Source organism: Narcine bancroftii, chromosome 9 (genome assembly GCF_036971445.1).
Source record: "Narcine bancroftii isolate sNarBan1 chromosome 9, sNarBan1.hap1, whole genome shotgun sequence".
In the NCBI taxonomy this organism is placed as follows: Eukaryota; Metazoa; Chordata; class Chondrichthyes; order Torpediniformes; family Narcinidae; genus Narcine; species Narcine bancroftii.
In genome coordinates, this window is record NC_091477.1 from 123,390,746 (window position 1) to 123,405,167 (window position 14,422).

Below are 14,422 nucleotides of genomic sequence, written 5' to 3' on the forward strand. Positions count from 1 at the left end.
TTCATAATCAGTGAAAGAACCAACATTTTTTCCAGAACATTAAAGATGCTTTTTGGCTTACGCAGTATGATTAACTGGGATGAAGAAGTAATTGTAGGCGCGCTTCTGAATTTAGCTTGGACGTAAACCAAATTCCTCATTAGGCCAGGCGTTCCCAATTATACCATCAATTGTATCCTGTCAATACATACATGGTGAAATGTTTCACAATACTCCTGGATCATGTTTAGTGAATGCAAACTCTGAGAAGAAATGTTTTTGATACTGTCAGAATTACTGGCTTTCTCACCCTTTCCTTCCATTGCTATTTAACACAGTGCAGTGAACTGGAAATCTCTCAAATTGTGCTGTTCTGCTGACTGGTCCCAGCTCCCCCCCCCCCCCCCCGCCCCACCCCACCCCGGGGCCTGTATATAACCCTGGTTTCCCGCCTAAACCTAGAAGCCCTCTGAAGCTTGTTCATGAACCCTACCTGTGTTGTAAACTAATAAAAGTGCTAGTTCTCCTTCCAGTTGAGGGTGAGCTTTTATCTACACTAAACATAGTATCTCCTTTACAGCAATTAGAATTGTTTCCTGCATCTCTCCTGCTCAACATTTCTCACTGACATTCTCGCTTACTGTTTCACATTCTCTGTCTTTCTCATTCTGCACTGTAGCTCTTGTGAGCACAGACACTTACATTACAAGCCTGGGATTTGAAGGCAGGTAATAATGTGAATCAGAATCATTATGGATTTGTGAAAGGGAGCCCATGTTTGTCTCATCTATTGTTGTCCCTTGATCACCGATTCCTCCATGTACTCTATTCAGTGGACGTGGTGTATTTTGGACGTTCAGAATGCTCTTAATAAGGTCCTGCAGGAGATTGATGAAGAAAGTTTGAACCTAAAGAATTGGGGCTGTTGTATCTGTGTGGTTGAACATCAGTTATCAAAGAGTGGAAATAAATGGACCTTTCTCAGGTTGGCAAGTGTTCAGTATGCAGATCACAATCTCTTTTGGCAATATGGGCAAGAGAATCAAATGTAAACTTCCAAGTTCTCCGGTGACATAAAAGTAAATAGGAATCGTTTTGAAGCTTCAAGATGATATGGACAAGCTGATATTTGAAGGGATCTGAGTAAGCCTTCTACACTATAGTCACTGACAGATAACACGAAGGTGTAAAAGGCACTTAGGAAGACAAATGACACATCAGCCTTTATTGCAAGAATAACTATGCCCTAATGATTATATAGGGCCATAGAGAGACTTTAGCTCACACATCTCAAACTCTGGCCCGCGGGCCAAATTTGGCCCGCGATATAATTATATTTGGCCTGTATTAGAGGTGGCCCGCCCTGCAACGAGAGCCAATGCTGTTTTTTGGTCATGTCACCCCCATCATCCTCCCCCTTCATTGCACATCCTTCCCCATTGTAATTGTAACACGAGAAGTCTGTCGATGTCATCAGCCAGCAAGCCAGTTGGAAGGCTCCCCGCACAACCAGTTACTTCTCCCACCTGTCGAGCGGTGCGGCGGATGGGCGAGCGCCTGTGATTTCCTGTCGGCGTGACGGACATGGCAGGCTGCGCACGGCCCCCGGGCAGCGCGAGCCCCGCGCGACTGGCACCGGATGGCCCTTCCACAGCGCGAGCGCACTTCTCCCGGTCGCCACGGCCTTCAGCGCTTGCACCCGCGCGGACCCCAGGGACGGCTGGTTCAGCCCTGCACGTGAAGAGAGATGGTGGCTGTCCGCAAAGGCTAATCGGCAGCCTGAGTGGGTGGATAAGCAGGGGTGGGCAGAGGGTGTAGGTGAGGAGTAATGGGCAGGGGAAGTTATGGTGGTGCGAGGGGCAGTTAGAGGGAGGGATGAGTAGAAGGAGGGGTGGATAGGGAAAAGGTAAAAGGGGAGGGGCAGGGCGAGTGGGGAGGGGTGATTAGAGGGTGAGAGATGGGTAGAGGGAGGAACAGGTTGAGGGGAGAGGCAGTAGAGGGGCGTGTATAGGATGGGGTGGGTAGAGGCAGAGCGAGTGGAATGAGGGGTGAGTAGAGGTTGGGTAAAGGACTGGTCAGGTAGAGGGATGGTGGGTCGAGGGTGAATAGAGGCCTAGAGCCTGAGGAGTGAGCAGGAAATGCTGAGTCCTGATGCAGGCCAAAATGGACACAGCCTGTGAATGCTGACTACATCTCCACAGGGACCAAATAGGTTTCCCTCAGGTCAAGCAAAGGGTGAACTTGAGCTACCTCCTCCTGACCTGTAACATTATCCTCCTAAAGTTATATCCTAAAGTTTAACATTACATATGTTGAAAGAAGAGAAAACATGCAGATGTTGTTGAAAATTTTCAATAAATATTTAGTTCGGCCCTCGACTTAGTCCAAGCTTTTAATTTTGGCCCTCCGTGAATTTGAGTTTGACACCCCTGCTTTAGCTGGAGTCATTTCTATAATTTAGGACTGCTTCTCAAGAAGGTGCTCTAGTGAAGTACAGTGAAGAATCAGCAGGTCGATACCTGGGGTGGCGGGTCGATACCTGGGGTGGCGGGTCGATACCTGGGGTGGCGGGTCGATACCTGGGGTGGCGGGTCGATACCTGGGGTGGCGGGTCGATACCTGGGGTGGCGGGTCGATACCTGGGGTGGCGGGTCGATACCTGGGGTGGCGGGTCGATACCTGGGGTGGCGGGTCGATACCTGGGGTGGCGGGTCGATACCTGGGGTGGCGGGATGATACCTGGGGTGGCAGGTCGATACCTGGGGTGGCAGGTCAGCCACAGAAGAGATTTCATAGACACAGCATTTTAGATTCACAGTTGTGCAGCAAGGAAATATTCTTCATTCCCACTCATTCATACTGAACAAGATGCCAGTCAGAGCTAGTCACATTTGTCTGCATTCAGCCCATTTCCTTCTGACCATTCCTATCCATGTACCTGCCTAAATGACTTTTAAACAATCCATTACAAAGAGGACGGTGAAAAGGCAGATGGAATTTAGACAAGGGTGAGGTGTTGCATTTGGAGAGGAGAAGCCGGGGTAGGACATACACGGTAAACGGTTGGGAGCTGCAGGCAGTGGAAGAACAGAAGGATCTGGGAATAAAAATGCATAATTCCTCGAAAGTGATGTCACACGTGCATAGGGTTGTAAAAAGGAGTTTGACACATTGGACTTTATAAATCAAAGTATTAAGGATTGAATAGAGTGAAACACGAAAGTCTGCAGATGCAGTGATGAAGTAGAAACTCAGCAGGTATATGGCAAAGATAAAGATCCATCACCAACATGTTGGGCTTGAGCTCTTCATCTCGGTAAAAGCAAAATATGGGCAGGTGCCTGAATAAATTAGTGGGGGAGAAAAGGGGAAGAAACACAGGCCCACAGGAAACAGAGGGAGGGGATAGCTCTGTGAATGGAGCAGAGGGAAACAAAGAAGAATGGAGAGAGGCCTCGCACAAATTGGAGAAGTTGGTCTTAATGCCATCCATTTGGAGGGTGCCGAGATGAAATATACATCTTCACCTGCTATGGATTCTGCCAAACCTGCTGAATTCTGCCATTTGTGTGTTTTCACTGCACCTGAAATGGAAAGGGGCCAATATTCTTGTGTGCAGGTTCGAGAGAGCTGTTGAGGATTGTTTAAACCATCTAGGCAAGGGGATGGGAATGAGTTTTGGTCCAATGATGGAGCAGTTGGCGAAATGGTAAATGCTAGGTGTAGTGAGATTGTGAGAAAGGCAGGCATTGGGTGGAAGATAAATGCAGGAAGTTGGATAGATTGTACTTTATTGGGCCAAAGATACGAGTTTGAAAACACAAACCTTGAGATTCAAAGACTGTTTCTTCCCCACTATTATCAGACACTTAAGTGGCGCTCTCATATGTAAAAAAATATCAATTGATCTCACAAACTGTTCCCCATTGTGGCTCTTCCCTTGTTTTAACTGAACTTTTCTCTGTAACACTATACTCTGCACTTTTGGTTTCATTTTGTATTACATTTTGCACTTAAGCATGGGTTGACTTACCTGGATAACACAAAGTAAAATGGTTAACTGATTCTCAGAGCACATGACAATAAATAAAGATCAGCTACAACTCCTCCACCACAACTCTCAGTTTCCAATCACCGAGCCACTTTTCACTAACACGTCTTCTGGATCTTGCTCAAAGCCTTACTTGAGTCATAGAATTTTATAACATGAAGCAGATCCTTTGATGTAACGTGTATCGGCTGGCCGAGTTCTCTCCCTAAGCTAGTCCCGCTTAACTGAATCTCTCCCTGGTAAATGATAATTGGCCTTCCATGGTTTCTAATGACTTTTCTCCATACCCTGATTCTATTTTGTACGGTTCCCTATACCCTGCACAAAGTGACTTCCTGGATCACCAATCCCTACACTGTTATTTATTGATTTGTTATTATTGCACTACCTGGATTTTACACAAAATAAAACTTTTTTTTTTACTGTTTATTTATTGATGTCTATCCTTTCAAAATTTACATTTTAAATTTAGACATACAGCACGGTAACAGGCTCTTGTAACCCACAAGTCCATGCCGCCCAATTAACCTACAACCCCAGTACATTTCGAATGGTGGGAGGAAACTGTAGCTCCTGGAGAAAACCCACACAGACATGGGGAGAACGTCCAAACTCCTTGGACAATGCAGGATTCGAGCCGCAGGCCCGGTCGCTGGCACTGAAATAGCGTTGCGCTAACTGCTATGCCAAACATGCTGCCCCTTATTATCTATATTCATTGTCCTTTTTCTGCTGCATGACATATTGTAATAATTTAAATTATACCATTATTATTGGTGCATCTTACATTCTGTAAGAATTTGGATATCTTGTGGGCTGAAGAGCTTGTTATTGCAATGCTCGATGTTCAATGTCATTTCAGTCCAATCTATACATTGTATTTGACAATAAACTCTCACACACAGACATGACAATAAATACAGGTCATCCTCAACTTAATCGTATTTGGGACTGAAGGACTGGTCGTAAGTCGCATATCTTAACGAGGTATTAAAGCAATTTAAAAAAAAATAAAATACAACAAATGAACCTTTAATGAAGAATCTCAGCATATGTACAATGTTTTTTTTAAATTTTGGTCACATGAGCGGGTGGATGTAACTCGCATAGTCTTAAGTTGACGACAACCAGTAATTCAATCAGTTCCCTCACAACCTTTTCTATCCATGTCTCTTTCAGATTATTATGAAATATATAGGATACTTTCCTATATGGAATATAGGAAACTTTCCCATATGATAGGTATAGAATAGAACCCAGAAAAGACTATCAGAGCAGGTTGGTTATGGTACAACTATACAAAGAATAGTTAGACCATAGGTGGAAGAGTGCGTGCATAATGTGCCAAGATGTGGTACACAAGGTACTGTAAATGGGATGTGCGTCATGTAATTGAGGGCTGTCTGGACACAATGGGCTGAGAGGCCCAGTTCTGCTCTGTATGAACCCACGTTCAGTGAATGCACGGTTTTTAGGTGTGTCAGACTTCTGCTTGTCAGGTGAGAGCAGAACAATTTCTCCCTGTGCTCACACTCCAAGGTTGCGTGTCAGCACATGTATAAGGACTTCTGAGGAACTTGGACTGAGATCAGATTGTTTATTCTCTCTGATTTAGTCTCCAACCCTTGCATCTACAAAACTCAATGTTTGTTTTGGTTTTCTAGTGCCAGGTGCCACCTATCCCACATCCAGAATGTTTCAGGGCCTGTTGATACTCACTGCTCTGCTCTGACCTGACAGGGGTCCTCTCCTCCACAAAAGAAGGGAGCAAGGCTGTGCTGGGGCTCTTCCTTACCCAGGAGAGCAGTCTTCAATTTAGAGGAGCTCTCTGCTAACAGGCTGCTTAGAGCTAGATTTCCTTTTCTTTGACGGTTCCAGATGGATTTGCGGCAAACCGGCTCCTATTTGTAGATCAAGATATGTCTATGAACAAACAGCCCATAACCTGTGTTGTCAGGCTGCAGTCTGGTCTAAATGCCAGTGGGGAAAGAATGGAGAAGATGAACTTGAGGCAAGCCTCTCACTCTATGCCCACACTGGGTCAGAGCAGTGAGTATACCAAGGCCCTGCAGATGTACACGGTTAACCTTGCACCTTCAGAACATTAAACTCCCCCCAGACCAAGACTGGCCCTATTTCTTGTCTTCTGTGCTCTTTCGTATCTGGCTTTTGGACCTCAGTATCATTCCACTTCTGGCCTTTTGTGCATTTCTTCAACCTGTGAGAATAAAATGTATCCAGGGAATTGTTAAATCTGGCTAAATGAACTGCTTCCATCCTTCTGGTCAGACTAGGTCAATGGTAATGCTGCAGACCCCAAAATTCACTCACACATGGGCTTCAGCCCCAGTTTGTTCTTGTTTCCTGTCATCTCTTGGAAATTGGAACCCATTGGTGCCAGTTTTTGATGCAGACATGGTGAACTCAACCAGTTTGTGCATATTATAGGATGCTCACAGTCACTCCCAGGGCAATTACCCTCAGGCTTCCCATGATACCTGCAGGAGTTGCTTTTGGCAGCTGCCCACGTAACATTCTATGCTAATTATTTTTCCAGATATGGGTGTTACTAGCAAAGCTAACATTTAATTGCCTTTGAAAAGTTGGTAGTGTATCTTGGACTGTTACAGTGGTGAGGAAGTGCATCAGCGTTCCTCCACTGTCGCTAGGTTGAGATCCTGGGACTCTCTGCGACTGCATTGTAGGTGTTAATGCCTCTCTGGTTCCTACCGCTCTTTTACTAAGAACACAAGAAATAGGAGCAGGAGTCGGCCGTCTGGCCCATGAAGCCGTTCAATGTGATCATGGCTGATCTGATGGACTCATCTTCACCAACCTGCCTTTTCCCATATCTCTTAATTCCCTGACTATGTAGAAATATATTCAACCTTATTTACTGAGGTTGCCTCCACTGCTTCAATGGGCATTAAATTCCACAGATTTCCCCCCCCCTCCCCACCCCACCCCACCGCAGGAAAAGCAGTTCCTCCTCAACTCTGTCCTCAATTTACTACCCTAGTTCTTCAGGCTATGTCCCCTAGTTTTGGTCTCCCCCACCAATGGAAACAACTTACCTCCCTTTATCTGATCTTTGTCTTTCATAATTTTAGATATTTCTATACGATCCCCTCTCATTCTTTTACATTCAAGTTCTTTGACCCATTCTTACTCAGTCTCACAGCTAGCTCTCACCTGTCAGTGTCTTGACTTGAAACATCAACTGTTTTCTTGACGCTGCTCCTCCACACATTTTCTGCTGCACATTTCACCATCAGTTGAATGCTTGTGGCACGAATACAACTTATCAGTATGTTCCTGAATACAATTCAGGAGGCTTACTGAGAATGAGGGTGAAAGCTACACAAATGTTCCTTTAACAGGTTTCATTTCATTTACCAGAGTCTCCAACTGAGCATTACCACCACACAAGGAACCTATTTAGTGGGTTATAGGAGGGCAAATTCAACATCTACTGTTTGCTGCAGCAGTTTAAGGGTTAAAATGCATTGGATGGGTTCCTTCTCCAGCTCCTTGGTGGACAGTCGTCTTCCAAAGGTGTAGCTGTTTGGCAATTCCCACACACACCCCTTTCCTTTCTCTGGAACCTGTTCTAAAATGTGCAGCATCATTATTATATAGAACAAAGTTCACCTAATCTCACCAACAGATTTATAGACTTCACTATCACCTCTGCTAAGGCAACGTTTTCTGAGTCATCGCTACACTGACCTTCTGTCTCCAAGCTCCCAGCTGCATAACTGCTGCGGCTTTGTAGAAACCGATGAAAGCTACCAGTGGGTGGAGAGCAAGACACCAGTTCCCCATCATTAAGTGTTCATTCTTGAGGCATGGGCCTCATTTACAAGCCTGCCAGGTGCAGCCATTCCTCAATCTACCAAAGGATTGCATTCCTGGAAAATTAAGTAGAATTTGCAAAATGAAATGACTTTTTGCTTGAGCTTCAGTTGGTTACGCTGGATGTAAAGAATGCCGCGTGACCTGCTGAATTTTGTGCATTAAAATGCACCTTCCCTCATGTCTTTCTACATATTGTGTCAAAAACCTCTCCCGAATCCACCTCAAAAATTCCCTTCTCCCCACCTGAGCATTTTACATTAAGGTAATCCCTGTTAATATTTATTTAACGAATGCTCAGCTTTTTTTTTCATTTGTATTAATTACATTAAGCTTAGTATAAATGATTCCAAGCTTCCCGTAATTTCTTAGAGGAGGTGCAATCGTTAGAACAGCTGGGACACGTTGAAACCACCGCAAAGAATGCACAGAATAAACTCTGATGAATCCCATGACAAGCAGATCATTGGGCATCTGAACAAAGACGAAATGGCAGGAGCTGAAGTGCGCTGTACATTTGGAGAAAATGTTGATTCATTTTATGTTACACCAAAAACAGAAAATCGAGGATACTCATGTCAGCAGAAATTGTTTGTTAATCAAGTCACGTTTATTGTCCTCTGATTGTACAAGTTCAACCAGATGAAACTGTGTTCTCCTGTCCTCAGTGTAAAACACGCAGACACACAACTAGATACAACACACATACAGGCAGACAATACATACGCAGGACAATTAATAAATATTGTTTCATGAATATGGAAGTCTTGGATGGTCAGTGTGAGCAGTTCCTTTGGTCGTTCAGCATTCTCACTGCCCGTGGGGAAAAGCTGTTCTTCAGCCTGGCGGTGCTGGCTCTAATACTCCTGTATCTCTTCCCCGAGGGGAGCAGCTGAACGATGCTGTACGAAGGGTGGAATGGGTCCTCAATGATTTTATAGATTACCATCCCACAAGGTGCAATATCCAGCTTCTTGACATCAACACTTACAGAAGGATCTACAGGTAGGTACTGGGTGAGAACCAGATCAGGCACAGCCTTATTCCATCAAGGATAAAATAAATAATGGAATATTTCTTTGTTGAGGGTTATCTAAGCACCTGAGAAGGAGGTTGTGACTGATTTTTCCATTACAAGATGCCTCATTGCACTTCCACCAATGGCAGTCAAGAGCCAACAACTTCGGAGTGTGACCGGAGTCATGTATAAACTGGTTAAGTTGGCACATTCCTTTCTGAAAGAATAATAGTGAGTCAGTTAGGTTAGGCCCACAGCCTAACAACTTTTCAACAAGTTTAACCAGCAAATAAAATGTCAGCTGCTGGAATTTTCAACCAAAGTAGAAATTCTAGAAGAGCTCAGCCAGTCAAACAGCTGTTGGAGAGAGAACCCAGTTCTGAGGAAGGATCTGAAGCTTATGAGAGGTTTAAGAAGATAGGAACTGAAAGTGCTCTAGAAAATTAGAAGATTGACAGGAAATAGCTTAAGAAAGGACTTAGGGGAATGAAAATGGGAAGACCTTGGCGAGAAGAATTGAGGAAAACCCTAAGGAATTCTTCAAGACTGTGAAGAACAAGAGGTTGAGTCATGTAAGGACAGGACCCATCAGGGGTGAACATGGAAATGTGTGTATGGAATTGCAGGAGGTAGTGAAGGTTCTTAATAAATACTTTGGTTCAGTATTCACCAGAGAAAAGGACCTTGGCAATTGTGAGGATGACTTAACACGAGCACATTTACATCAAAAAAGAAGATATGTTGGAGCTATTGAAAAACACAAAGTTAGATACATTGCCAGGACCAGACAAGATTTGCCAAAGACCACGGTGTGAAGCAAGGGAGGAGATGGGGACAGGAGAAGTCCCAGAGGATTGGAGGGTTGCAAATGTTCCTCTGTTCAAGAAAGAGAGTGGAGATAACTCAGAAAATTATAGACCAGTGAGTATTACTTCAGTGGTGGGCAGCTGTGGAGAAGATCCTGAGAGACAGGATTTACAAACATTTAGAGTGTTTCACAAACTGAGTGAATTCTTTTGAGGATGTAACAAAGAACATTGATGAAGGTAAAGCAGTGGATGTCATGTATATGGATTTCAGTGAGGCATTTGATAAGGTTCCCCATGCAAGGCTCATTCAGAGAGTACAGAGGCATGGAATCCAAGGAGGCCTTGCTTTGTGGATACAGAATCGACTTGCCCAAAGAAGGCAGAGGGTGGTTGTAGCTGGTTTGTATTCTGCATGGAGATCGGTGACCAGTGGTGGTCCACAGGGATCTGTTATGGGACCCCCACCTCTTCGAGATTTTTATAAATGACCAGGATGAGGAAGTGGAAGGGTGGGTTGGTAACTTTGCAGATGCCACAAAGATGGGTGGTGTTGTGGATAGACTGGAGGGTTGCCATAAGTTAGAGGTTAACAAGATGCAGAGCTGAGCTGAGAAGTGACAAATGGAATTTAACCCAGAAAAGTGTGAAGTGGTTCACTTCACTAGGTCAAATTTGAAGGTGGAATATAATGTTAATGGGAATACTCTGAGCAGTGTGGACAAACAGAGAGATCATGGGTTCCATGTCAACAGGGCACTCAAGGCTGCTGCACAGGTTGATAGTGTTGTTCAGAAGGTGTATGGTGTGTTGGCCTTCATTAACCATGGGATCATGTTCAAGACCTGTGAGGTAATGTTGCAGCTATACAACACCTTGATTAGATCCCACTTAGAATATAGTGTTCAGTTTTGGTCTCCTCATTGCAGTAAAAAAATGGAGATGTTACAGAGAGGGGGCAGAGGAGATTTACAAGGTTGTTGCGCAGCTTGGAGACCATGCCTAATGAAGACAGGTTGAGTGAACATAACCTTTTTTCCTTGGAGTGATGAAGGATGAGGGGTGACCTAATAGAGGTGTACAAGATGATGAGAGGCATGGCCAGAGGCTTTTGCCCCCAGAGCTGAAATGGCTAACACGAGGGGGCATAGTTTTGAGGTGCTTTGGAGTATGTACAGGGGGATGCAAGAGAAAAGTTAATACAGAGAGCAGTGGGTGATTGGACTGTGCTGCCAGCAACAGTGGGAGAGATAGTACAGTATTATTGTAACATGCCCGTGATTATTGTAACATGCCTTTTGTATTTCTTGTTATATTTTGTGATCCACATTCCACTGTGTTTGGGCGGCCTGGATGTAGGGACTTTTACCTTTACCATTCCCTAACTCAACCCATAAGGACTCTACCTCTTCTGATGCTATGTCACTTCTTCCCAGTGATTTGATATTGTTGTTTACCAGCTGAGCCCCACAACCCCCTCTACCTCCCTCGTATCCTTGTGATACACCATGTATCCTTGGACATTCAGCTCCCACTGACACCCGTCCTTCACCCACGACTCAGTCATGGCCACAATATCGTAGCCCCCAATCTGTAACGGTGCTGCAAGATTGTCCACCTTGTTTCCAGAGCTCCGTGCATTTCAGTTTTTAAACCTTTAGACCATCACCAGCTTGTCATTCTTGCTGCACATTATCCTTGGCTTATTTTGATTTTGCCCTTCATCTGCTCTGACACGCTGGTTCCCATCACCCTGCAAAATTAGTTTAAATCTTCCTTAACAGCCTTATCAAACCTGCCTGCCAGGATATTGGGCCCCTTTGGGTTCAGGGATATTCCATCCTGTGGTATAGGTCGTACTTTCCCCAAAAGTGATCCAAGAATCTAAAGCCCTGCCCCCCAGCACCAGTTTCTCAGCCACATATTTATCTGCCTGATGTTGCTAGTTTTGCCCTAACTAGAATAAGGCACAGGCAGTAATCCTGAGATGACCATGCTGCAGGTCCTGCTTCTCAGCTCCCTTCCTACTTCCTTGTATTCACCCTTCAGGACATCCTTACTGATCTTCCCTATGTCATTGGTACCAACATGTCCCAAGATTTATGGCTGTTCACCCTCTCTCCTCAGTATGTTTTGGAGACATCCCGTATCCTGGCACCTGGGAGGCAACACCATCTGAGTGTCTTCACCAGCCCCGCAGAATCTCTTTTCCATCCTCCTCAGAATAGAATCGCTGATCACAACTACCTGCTTCTTTACCTTCTGTGACACCGTGCCAGACTCATTGTTGGAGACTTGGTCACCATGGTTCTCCTCTGTAGGTCATCCTCAGCAATGTTATCCAGGATGATATACAGGTTGCTAAGAGGTCAGCCACAGGGGTGCTCTCTACTAACTGACTGTAGCTCCTGACGATTATCCCTTCACTCTCCGTAATGAGCAGTAGGGCATCAAGCTGCAGCTCCAGTTCTTTAACACGGACCATAAGGAGCTGCATGTCACTGCACCTGGTGGTGATATAGGCATCCAGGAGGCTTGGAGTTTCCCAGGAACCCCACATATGACACTCACCACAGAGCACTAGTCCGACAGACATCCTGTCTAGTCTGTCAACAGTTTAATAAGTAATACACAATCACTTACCCGCACCTCTTACCTGGTTTCACCGAAGCGTGTTGAGCCAACACTTTACCACTCTGACAATTACGACTCCACTCCACAGATCCTCATTTTATGGTGATGCTCAGCGCCCTCCGCCCAGCAGCGCCCTCCGCCCAGCAGCGCCCTCCGCCCAGCAGCGCCCTCCGCCCAGCAGCGCCCTCCGCCCAGCAGCGCCCTCCGCCCAGCAGCGCCCTCCGCCCAGCAGCGCCCTCCGCCCAGCAGCGCCCTCCGCCCAGCAGCGCCCTCCGCCCAGCAGCGCCCTCCGCCCAGCAGCGCCCTCCGCCCAGCAGCGCCCTCCGCCCAGCAGCGCCCTCCGCCCAGCAGCGCCCTCCGCCCAGCAGCGCCCTCCGCCCAGCAGCGCCCTCCGCCCAGCAGCGCCCTCCGCCCAGCAGCGCCCTCCGCCCAGCAGCGCCCTCCGCCCAGCAGCGCCCTCCGCCCAGCAGCGCCCTCCGCCCAGCAGCGCCCTCCGCCCAGCAGCGCCCTCCGCCCAGCAGCGCCCTCCGCCCAGCAGCGCCCTCCGCCCAGCAGCGCCCTCCGCCCAGCAGCGCCCTCCGCCCAGCAGCGCCCTCCGCCCAGCAGCGCCCTCCGCCCAGCAGCGCCCTCCGCCCAGCAGCGCCCTCCGCCCAGCAGCGCCCTCCGCCCAGCAGCGCCCTCCGCCCAGCAGCGCCCTCCGCCCAGCAGCGCCCTCCGCCCAGCAGCGCCCTCCGCCCAGCAGCGCCCTCCGCCCAGCAGCGCCCTCCGCCCAGCAGCGCCCTCCGCCCAGCAGCGCCCTCCGCCCAGCAGCGCCCTCCGCCCAGCAGCGCCCTCCGCCCAGCAGCGCCCTCCGCCCAGCAGCTTCTTGCTGTTGCCTCGCCTCTTTTTAAATTCTAACTGCTGCTACTACTCCTCAGGTCATCTGATCTCTCTTCCTCCCATCAGCTCCTTCCTCCCATCAGCTCCTTCCTCCCATCAGCTCCTTCCTCCCATCAGCTCCTTCCTCCCATTAGCTCCTTCCTCCCATTAGCTCCTTCCTCCCATCAGCTTCTTCCTCCTTGCTGTTGCCTCACCTATTTTTAAATTCTAACTGCTGCTACTCCTCAGGTCATCTGATCTCTCTTCCTCCAATCAGCTTCTTCCTCCCATCAGCTTCTTCCTCCAATCAGCTTCTTGCTGTTGCCTCGCCTCTTTTTAAATTCTAACTGCTGCTACTCCTCAGGTCATCTGATCTCTCTTCCTCCAATCAGCTTCTTCCTCCCATCAGCTTCTTCCTCCAATCAGCTTCTTGCTGTTGCCTCGCCTCTTTTTAAATTCTAACTGCTGCTACTCCTCAGGTCATCTGATCTCTCTTCCTCCAATCAGCTTCTTCCTCCCATCAGCTTCTTCCTCCAATCAGCTTCTTGCTGTTGCCTCGCCTCTTTTTAAATTCTAACTGCTGCTACTCCTCAGGTCATCTGATCTCTCTTCCTCCAATCCACACTGATTGGGGTCTGGGGGGTGAGGAAATCCAGGATCCAATTAAACAGTGAGGGACTGAGGCCCAGGTCTTGGAGTTTGCTGATCAGTTTTGAGGGGATGATGCTGTTAAATGCCGAACTGCAGTCACCCAGAGGCATCCTGTTGAATGCACTTTTACTGTCCAAGTGTTCCAGGCCCTTGTCTAGAGTCAGTGGGATGGCATCTGCTGTAGACCTGTTACTACAATAGGTCTTTGAGGTTTAGACTAGCAGGGGAGTAGCTACGTCATATACCCTAGACCGGCGGAGCGGTCCTCTTCTAGGGGGCCATCCTCTGCGACCGAGCGCTGAGCTTCGGGAGGGACGCACATGGAGCTGTGAGGGAAGGGTGACGCCCGCCTAGCCAGCCAGATCATCCCTAGCGATCAATGGGGTGACAGATGTTGCAGCCAGATCGCCCTCACACCCATTACTACAATAGGTGAATTGGAATGGATCCAAGTCACTGCTCAGGCAGGAGCTGATATGCTTCAATACTAGCCTTCAAAATACTTCACCACTGTTGAAGTGATTGCCATTGGTCGATAGTCCTTGAGGCAGGTTACCACACTCTTCTCAG

The 14,422-nt window shown here is 47.3% G+C and overlaps 1 protein-coding gene across 14 annotated transcripts in view; it reads right to left on the reverse strand.

Moving 5' to 3' along the window:
- tp63 (tumor protein p63) overlaps positions 1-13,816 on the reverse strand; it is a 314,779-nt gene extending 300,963 nt beyond the window's left edge. For 6 of the 14 annotated variants that reach the window (XM_069897653.1, XM_069897651.1, XM_069897650.1 and 3 more), the window contains exon 1: positions 12,366-12,506. The gene's annotated coding sequence lies outside the window, so the exon portion shown is untranslated. Of the gene's footprint in view, positions 1-8,986; positions 9,121-12,365; positions 12,511-13,416 lie in introns of those variants that run through there. The other 8 variants (XM_069897660.1, XM_069897657.1, XM_069897656.1 and 5 more) reach the window with 5 other exon arrangements.
- Between the last annotated feature and the right edge of the window lie 606 nt (positions 13,817-14,422).